Raw genomic sequence first — 10,000 nt, 5'->3', positions numbered from 1 at the left:
ATATATACATACATATTTACATGCATATACGTCTAATAAGAAAATAAGAATAAACAATCCATTGAGTAATTAATTGATTTTATTTTATTTTTCTTTCTTGTTTTTTTTACTCATTCTTTATTATTTTTTTTATTATATTCCATTTGTGGTTCGCATCCAAAGATGGATCTTCTCTCTTTAAGTTCCTTGTTTGTTTGGTCACTGGTTTTATTTCTTTTTTTTCCCCATTTCAACACTCCCACACACACACACGCGTATACATATACATACACACGTTTGGTAATACGTTTTCCAATCCATACTGATATTCATCTCAGTTATTTTACTTTCCAGTTCGATGCAGTTCAATAACTCTGATTGCGACTACATCTTTTTTAGATTTACTTCACTTTCTCCCCACAAAACCGACTTCTTTAGGTTTATTTCACTTTCTCCCCACAAAACCGACTTTTTTAGGTTTATTTCACTTTCTCCCCACAAAACCGACTTTTTTCTTCCATTTGTTAATGACTGACGTTTCGGAGAATATTTCAACTCTTCCTCCAGAAATAAACTTTTATTTCAATTTTTTTTTTCTGAATTTATTTATATACTGTTTATTCATTCCATTTCTTTTGGTAACGTGATTTTCAGTCCTTTTTTTTTTCTAGAACAGACGTGTGTGTGTATGTGTGTGTGTGTGTGTGTGGTGTGTGTGTGTGTGTGTGTGTGTGTGGTGTGTGTGTGCGCGTGTGTGTGTGTGTGTGTGTGTGTGTGTGTTTATGGATGCCTACCAATTTTCAGTATGACTGCGTGTATAAATGATATATGCATACAGAAATTGAACATGTGCTTCGACAAATACAATAACAAAACATACACTTATGTATATATATATATATATATATATATATATATAATATATATATATATATATATAAGCATATATGTAATATACTCTAAAAGGTTTACCTAACGTGCATATATAATACAAAATCAAAGAGTTTTATGTGAGGAGATACGTATGTATATGAGTGTGTGTGTGTGCGTGTGTGTGTGTGTGTGTACTGTAATTGTGTGTGAATCTGTTCTGAACTATATATAAATGAATGCATGTAGAAATAACGCTATAAACATTCATTGAAAATAATACACACACACACACACACACAAAATGCAAATATACACTCACACAGACATGCACAAACACATTCTCTCTTTGTGCCCCTCTTTCACTACTGTTCTTCAATATGTTGTTCAGTTTTACTTTCACTTTTCTTACGCAAACGCTAACACACTTGTAGACATATGTATATATATGTGTGTATATATATGTATATATATATATATATATATATATCTTAGAAGGTTTGGAGATGATGTACAGGTATTATATATTAGAAATGCGGAGCTCAGAAATCTGGATGGTTTTATATTTACAGATATTTATTGGTATGTTACATTTTTTTATAAATCATGATTTATAAAAACATGTAACATACTAATAAATGTCCAGATTTCTGAGTACCTCATTTCTTCTAATATATATATATATATATATACATATATATATACGTGTGTGTGTGTATAAATATGCATAATATATATATATATATATATATATATGTAATATATATGTATATATGCATATGTAATATATATATGTATATACATATGTATATATATATATGTATGTATATATATGTATATATATATGTATATATATATAATATATATGTATGTATATACATATATATGTATGTATACACATATATATGTATATAGGTATATATATATATATATCTTTATATGTATCTATATCTATATCTCTCTATATATATGCATATGTATATATATGCACATACATACAATATATATACTGTTTTTTATGTGTTGTGTGTGCAAATAAACTTACGACCGCTACTGCCATGTTGAGAGTTCGGCGTAGGTTATCATCGTCCAGTCTACTTCCTATACAGTGTTTAAGTGACTACTATAGTATTACCATTTATGAAATGTTGAGCCAATATGCGAGAGAGTGCGAGAAACACAAGTTTGTACTGCTAGGTCCTTCGTACGTTTTACCATTATGGTTGCTTCTAACGCTGTACTGGATATAACAAATGTATTTAGATGATTAACCAGAACAGATCATCAGAAAGTACTATGAGTCAAGTTACAAAGAGCTGATGTAATAAAAAGTTTCCTGGTGATTCATTGGCATACAAATGCACTTGGAACTTCTAATGCAGGGATATAATCAACAATAAAAGCGAAACGTACGTAGGAACTAATAATATAGATTAGTGTTTATCGTAATTTCTCATGTGTGTAATAGTAGTAGTAGCAGTAGTAGCAGCAGCAGCAGTAATATTAGTGGTAGCAACAGTTGTGTTTGATGGTGAGAGTGAGAGAGGGGGAAAGAGGGATATAAGTGAGAAGGATAGTGATGGTAGAAGGTGAGCCTATGTAAATTGATGGAATTTCGGAGTGGGATTGGGAGTAAATTAAGATTTAAAAAAAAAAACCTTGTAAAGAAAAACAATGCGAAGACTTTCCAGCTGACCGGAATTAGGGATTTAATCTCCAAAGATGTACGCGTATATACGTCAGGAAATGTATATTGGCATGCATATACATATATGTGTATACAGAACGTGTTGGGTCGGTTTTTTCCCCTATATTTACATACATATATGTGCATATATGCGTCTGTATATCTCTGTGTATAAATGTATAAGTTTGTGTCACAGTATGAAGATTCGTTCTTCGTTCGGTGAGTTCACACAAGGAATTTCTTTTGAATAAAGTATTCATTGAGTGATCTAAAGTATATAGATACATACATATGCTTCCGTTCCCGCAGGTACTAACTTTTCGTTAATTCTTCTGCTTTTTGTCTTGAATATTCATTCTATGATAGTCGTTACCATTTCTTACTGATCTTGATTCCCTTTTTTTTTTTTCCAAGCAATCCCAGAAAGACAACATGCGAAACCAGCTTTGGGAGGTTTGCAATTTCACAAGATTGCGAAAGCATTACAAAAGAAAGTTTTATTTCAAAGAATTCTCTCACCGCAATTGGCTTTTAGCTTTCAGCCAGCGTACTATGTCTGTCACTCTGATTCATACAATCATCAAACAGTTCTTTAGTTGCAATGGTCGTCTCATCGTCATTATTAATATTTATTATTATTATCATTACTATTATTATTATTATTATTATTTATATAAAAGAGGATTGATGGGCGTTTGTGACGTTCATGCCTTTCACCGTGGTTTCGAATGATGCAAGTAAATTAATTTCAACTCCAACTGAGGACCGGATCATCAGCGCGATTCTTTGGCTAACTACTTATCGTCTTTTGACGTTTTATAGTTATTTCAATTATAATTGTTATTGTACAGCCACAGGCCAGTCCTAACAAGGATATCTCCATTGTAACAAGGAATTCAGATGGGCTACAGGTGCAATGTTACCTTTGTACTGTGACTCTTCGACTTATGACCAAACATACCAGTCATTTCCGATGGAGAATGGATTATCGAGGATGATTTGATATATCTCACCTAAGATGTTCGATTTCCTCCAGTGTCCACTCTCCGCCTGTATATTCTCCAGCGGCCATACTAGAGGTCGTCCAGCTGGACTGATCGCTCTGCTGGACTGGTCCCAAGTTCGTTCTGTCGTGGTTAGCACTATATTCGAATGTTTTTCAGTATGAGAAGTAAAGAAGCAGGATCTGTATTCAAGAGAGGATCTATAGGCAGTCAATGTAGTAGTTGTAGTAGCAGTAGTAGAAGCAGTAGTAGAAGCAGTAGTATTAACTGTAGTTGTAGTAGTATTAACTGTAGTAGTAGTAGTAAAGTAGCGACAAGTATGAACTTACAAGATATATATATATATATATATATATATATATATATGGATATAGATAGATAGAGAGAGAGAGAGAGAGAGAGAGAGAGAGAGAGAGAAAGAAGGAGAGAAATAGAGAGAGAGGGAGAATTATATTTATTATACATATGAGTGGCACGCTGAGTAGAGAAATGAAATTAAAGCTAAAGAAAGGTAGATAAGAGCTGCAAAGACTTTTTTTAGCGTGTTTGTTATTATAGTTGTGACCGACATTTTCAAAGGTTTGCTAAAATCATCCTGTTCATGATGAGGGTGGCGGTGAGGGAGGAGGATGACAGCGGTGGTAGCAGCGATGCGATTGTGAAATGATGATAATGGTGATGACGATGATGATGATGATGACGATGATGTTGATTGTTGCTGCTGTTGTAGTTGTTATTCTAGAAGTTTCTGTTGTCTGGTCTTGCCTATGTTGTTTTCCTAATTCCATTATAAATTGTGTCGGTTTTACTAATATCGTTCTTGTTGATGATAATGATGTTGACGTCAATGAAGAGGATGAAGATGAAATTGAGGTTGGTGATGATGATGATGATCTCAATATTTATGAAGATGACTATGATAATGGTGATGATGACATCGATGATGATTTTCGTGCAGCTTTAGAATTGGCTGTGTTGCTGAAGTGACGGTTGCTGTTGTTTAACCCTAGGTCAGTCATGCCTGAACAAGCACATCAGTTATCAAAGATATTTTAACCACGACCATCACTGATCATTTTCAGGAATAAGACTACTGAAGATTGCTATACAATAAGTCCTATAGTTTTTTGCTGAGAGATTAGGCTGTTATTTCTTACAACTGTAGAAAGTCATTGACTTATCCATTATATTATGGTTCCTTTAGCCGTTGTTATTGTTATTGTTGTTGTTGGTGTTGGTGGTGCTGGTGGTGATAGTAAAATAGTAGCAGTAGTGTAGTAGTAGTAGTAGTAGTAGTAGTAGTAGTAGTAGTCATCCTACATATGGGAATGTTTTAAGCAGTGAGAGTGTGTGAGCTTGTTGTAAATGGATGTATAACACCACACCAATCGTTTATACTTAGCTAAGTCAATAACCACTCCGACGATTACAGTTATTTGGATAAATTAGTTTGAATTAATTAAAATATACATATGAAACAAAGAGTAAGAAGGTTTTTAATTATAAGATTAAGATAGCCATCAGATGGGCATGAACGTCAATTAAACTCCGACCATTTTGCTGACCACTGCGTTGAGATCAAGACCTCCTTACAACACTAGAGAAAAACGCTCAATGGAATATAAGTAAATTTAACGTAAGAAAGAAAAGTGATATGTCGCTTCATTCAAAGCTTTTCACCAGCGAAATATTCGCCCTGCCCGAAACATAACACTTCTCTTTCTCATTACAGCAAAATATTGTATTCCATTTATTGGACTGAGTTATATTTACCTTTTATTCACTAATCACTTTTCCATTTCTCCTGGATTTTTATCGTTTCATGTGTGCAAAAACAAATAAATAGATAAAATAAAACATAAATAAAAGAAAGGGAAAAAAAAAATCAAACGCTTCACGTTTATGGAAGAATTTTAGAATAAGAAATTAGTGTAATTGTGGCCATAGCTTTTTATTATTTTGTCTTTTTTTAGTGGAATTTCATTTTATTGTTTAAGTGTTTTTAAATAGATTTTTGTTAAATATTTTGCCTATACTTTTAAGGTCCATACTTCCGAGTTTCTCTTTCATCTCTTCAAAGTCATTCGTAATATGTATGTATATATTTATTGTTATTTATATTCATTTTCTCTGCTCTTTTACTGTACCTGCAGTAGAATTGAGTAATTTCATTGCATACACTCACGAATGTATGTTAATGGTTTTTTAATTCTCATATATATATATATAAATATATTATATATATATGTATATATATATGTATATATATGCATATATTGATGCTTATATTTATTTTTTTCTTGTATGCAAATATACATATTGATAAGTCTGTATTTGTATGTATGTATGTATTATGTGATTATGTGTGCGCGTGTCCATATATATATATATGTATATATTATATATATATATGTATGTGTGTATATATATATATATATAATTGAACACAGGACATGTATATATGTATATATATACACGAACGTATATATCCATATTTATACGCATGTATGGCTGTCTGCATTATGTACAAATAGGTGTCACTGGCTAATTGGGCTAGACAGTTCCGATGGCGAACCGCCAAAATCAGAAGACATCGAGCTAGGATGTCGAGATAGGTCGTCAATAGATAATGGTGTACCCAGGTATGACGGGATCATGCTCTCTCCTTGCTGTGAAAGGTGTTCAGACTCCACGCTATCATACGAGCTGGACAGCTGTTGTGTGATAGAGAGAAAGAAAAAAATATAGCTATAAATATTTATACAGAGAGAAAAAAAATAAGAGAGAATGAAAGAAAGATGAAAAACAGCAATATGCCTGCGTAATTGTATGAATGTAAGTGTTTTTGTGTTTGTGTTCGTGTGTGTGTGTGTGTGGTTATATATGTGTGTCTCTATATATATCTATGTGAAAATGTGTAGAGATATGCAAATATGAATATATATTTCTACAAACACATATACAATGGGTGAAGTAAGATATATGCTTTTATGCATGTATATGTATGTGCTTGTGTGTGTATCTATCTATCTATCTATCTATCTAATCTATCATGTACACACTCACAAATATATATATGTGTGTATATATGTATGTACTTTGAACTTTATATCATCAAGCATTGAATCGAACAAAACCCCAAGTAACTAAAGCTAATGACGCACCGACTGATCAAAACCTTCTTCAACCTATTTCTTTTATGTGAACCACTAAAAGACAGTCCCATGACCTGAAGCTGACACTCCTACATATACACACCTCTCAGAGTTCTACATATGTGTCTAAAAACATTTGGTTATAATATTGTCAGACTAATACAAGAACTCGGTTATATTACTAGAGTAGCATCCATCCCAAGGGGTGTACAGAGTTATATATATATATATATATATATATATATATATAATATATATATATATATAAATATCTGTGTGTGTGTGTGTGTGTGTGTATATATATCTGCTGCGTGTGTGTATATTGTGTGTTTCTCATAGTATGGAAAATATGAAAGTTTAATATGGAATCAATTACCGAACTCTAAAGGGAATAGTAACAGGTCAAGCATACTGGTACAGTCATATATATATATATATATATATATATATATATATATATATATATGTGACTGTACTGACATGCTTCACCGGTTACCACTCACTGTCGCTTCGAGCCATGCTGGTTGAAAGACCTTGAACGAAGCTGCATAGAAAATTATGCCCGGTTGTATGTATAACTGCCCATACTTTGTGCAGTGGAAACACGTATAGGTCGTCGTAAGCATAAAAATAATCTATATGACATTGTAAGATAAAGGGAAATAAATTTTGAGGATGTACCAGTTTCTATATTCTCTATCGTTATAATTATTGCTATTATATATAAATTAGAAAAAAAAAACACCTTTCATCAATTCAATAATGAAAAATTTAATTATACCATGCAGAAAATTAAGTAATTTTCTGGATGGTATAATTTAATTTTTCATTATTAAATTGATGAAAGGTGGTTTTTTTCTAATTTATATATATATATTATATCTTGTGAAATTTGATTTAGTGTTTCTAAATTGAATTTTTCCTTGTAAGTTTGGAATAATATTCCCTCATATTATTATTATTATTTTATATATATATATTATCATGTTATATAAATCTGCCTAGTCTTAGTGCCTCTTCGCAAAAAGCTTTTAGTTTCTCTTATTTTAAATACCGTGTATATTAAATGGTATTTATCTCTAGAGTTCTTCTTTTATTGATCCTACCTTAACGAAAATGCATGTATGTGTGCATGCATGCATATATATGTATGTATGTACGTATTAGTGATCCTATTTATATTTTACTTGTGTGTATTTGGGAGTGTATGTATGTATGTGTATATTTATACCTGTGTGTACGACAGAAAAGAGAGAGAGAGGGAGAGTGAGAGAAAAGTGTGACAGAGACAGATAAAGTGGAAATCAAAATAATATCAAAATCAAAATGAACAAAATAAAACAACAAAAAGGTAAACAAAGCCCAAAATAATATGATGATGTTGATGGTGATAACGTGTACACAGATTGTTACGAACAAACACATACACATACATATAAAAGCAGAGATGCCTCTACACATATACGAGTACATCAACTACACACGTTTGGATGTAAAATATATAAAGAAAATAATACGTTATTACAACAGCAAAATAAATAAAAATGATGATGATAACACGAGCAAAATAATAATAATAATAATATAATAATAATAATAATATAATAATAATAATAATAATAACAACAACAACAAATAACTATGAAAATGAAAACAATAATGATAGTTATAATAATGGCAATGTCTCTGTGAATTGAAGTAAATTTCGTCAGACACAAGTTCACATATATATTGAGGGGTAGAAGGGGGAGTAGAGTTGTTTAAATCGACCCCGGTATTTGACTGGTCTTTTTTCTTTTGTTTTAAAACCACTTTTGCTATTTATGCCCCAGGAGAATGGATGGTAAAAATCGACCGCGATGAAAATTGAACATTCTGTTCAGGCATTTGAAATACGTTCGTTTTTTTTCAGATTTGCCATTCCATTCGTTATTCAGATTTGTTCTTAAAACAAAATTCCAGTTATTCTGCGTTTAATGTCTAATAACATCTAGTTCTTCACTGTTTGAGCATTTACTGTTTATTATTATTATTATTTATTTTTAATCTGAATGTTTGTTACAATTTCTTGCCGAGACACACCCAGCGTCCTAGGGCAAATGAAGAATAAGAGATGTTACTGATTGGGGAGCGAAAGTGAAAGTGGTAGTAGCGAATAGACATTTAAATTGATAGGGTTTTTCTAAGGATGTGGGTAGTACTTGTGAGCACAATTTTTTTGATTTCTCTGAGACATGGTTCTTCTGGGATGTTGTTTAGATGTTTCTGACATCCCTTTATATCATACATGGGGCACCTAACAGCAGGAACAGTTCTTGCTTCAAGATGCCACATCATTTGTATTTCAATTTACTTCATTTGTCAAATACCTTTACAGATATGTTTATATCAGTGGGAACACCTACATCTATGTCTACATGTATTTTCTGCCCTTCTTTAATGATTGTCAGGTCGATTAGCCTAGGCATTATTATTATCATCATAATACTGGTTTTTGCTCATTTTCTGAAATTTTGGGGTGGGAGCTTGTCGATTACATCGACCGCGAAGGATGAAAGCACAGTCGATCTCGGCGGAATTTAAACTCAGAAAATAGCGACAACCAAACAGCACTAATAATAATAATAATAATAATAATAATAATAATAATAATAATAATAAAGCTGGCAGAAATGTTAGCAGGGAAGGCAAAATGCTAAGCGACATTTTGTCCGTCTTTGCGTTCTGAGTTCAAATTCCACCCAGGTCGACTTTGCTTTTCGCCCTTGTGATCGATAAAACAAATAAGTACCAGTTGAGCACTGAGGGTCGATGTTATCCACCTATCCCCTCCTCCGGAACTTGCTGGCCTTGTGCCAAATTTGAAAGCATTATTATTATTATTATTATTATTATTATTATTATTATTATTATCATTATTATTATTATTATCATCATCATCATCATCAAGGGCTGAATAAAACTACTTTGACTCAATGAAATTCTTTCTATACGTATTTCTATTTCTGTTTTGGTACATAAATTTATGAATCTTTCCTTACATAGTTTTAAAACATTAAAGATTAAAGCTTTTTTCCCTGTTGTATCGTTCCATTAATGAAGCTATTTCTAGCATTACCCTCGAAATTATTACATAGAGGTAGACATTGCAATTATGTTCTCAGTTTCGTTTCATATTCGAAATTATTTCATATAAAGCCCTCGAACTTATAAAAAAAAATTTCCATTATGTCCCGATTTTCTTCCATAGATAATGTTGCTTGATCCGTAACAGGCGAACACATGTCGGGACAGGCAAAATAATA

At 31.9% G+C, this 10,000-nt stretch overlaps 1 long non-coding RNA gene across 2 annotated transcripts in view; it reads right to left on the bottom strand.

Moving 5' to 3' along the window:
* The window catches only part of LOC115230050, a 23,391-nt gene that overhangs the window by 8,557 nt on the left and 4,834 nt on the right, over positions 1 to 10,000 (bottom strand). Inside the window, exons 2-3 of one of the 2 annotated variants that reach the window (XR_003883395.2) lie at positions 6,016 to 6,254; positions 78 to 1,339 (exon numbers count right to left, since the gene is read on the bottom strand). This is a non-coding gene — a long non-coding RNA (uncharacterized LOC115230050). Of the gene's footprint in view, positions 1 to 77; positions 1,340 to 6,015; positions 6,255 to 10,000 lie in introns of those variants that run through there. The other variant, XR_003883394.2, reaches the window with a different exon arrangement.

Source organism: Octopus sinensis, unplaced genomic scaffold, assembly GCF_006345805.1.
Source record: "Octopus sinensis unplaced genomic scaffold, ASM634580v1 Contig14201, whole genome shotgun sequence".
Classification (NCBI taxonomy): domain Eukaryota; kingdom Metazoa; phylum Mollusca; class Cephalopoda; order Octopoda; family Octopodidae; genus Octopus; species Octopus sinensis.
Note: the sequence above shows the minus strand (reverse complement) of the source record. Positions and strands in the feature narration are given on the sequence as shown.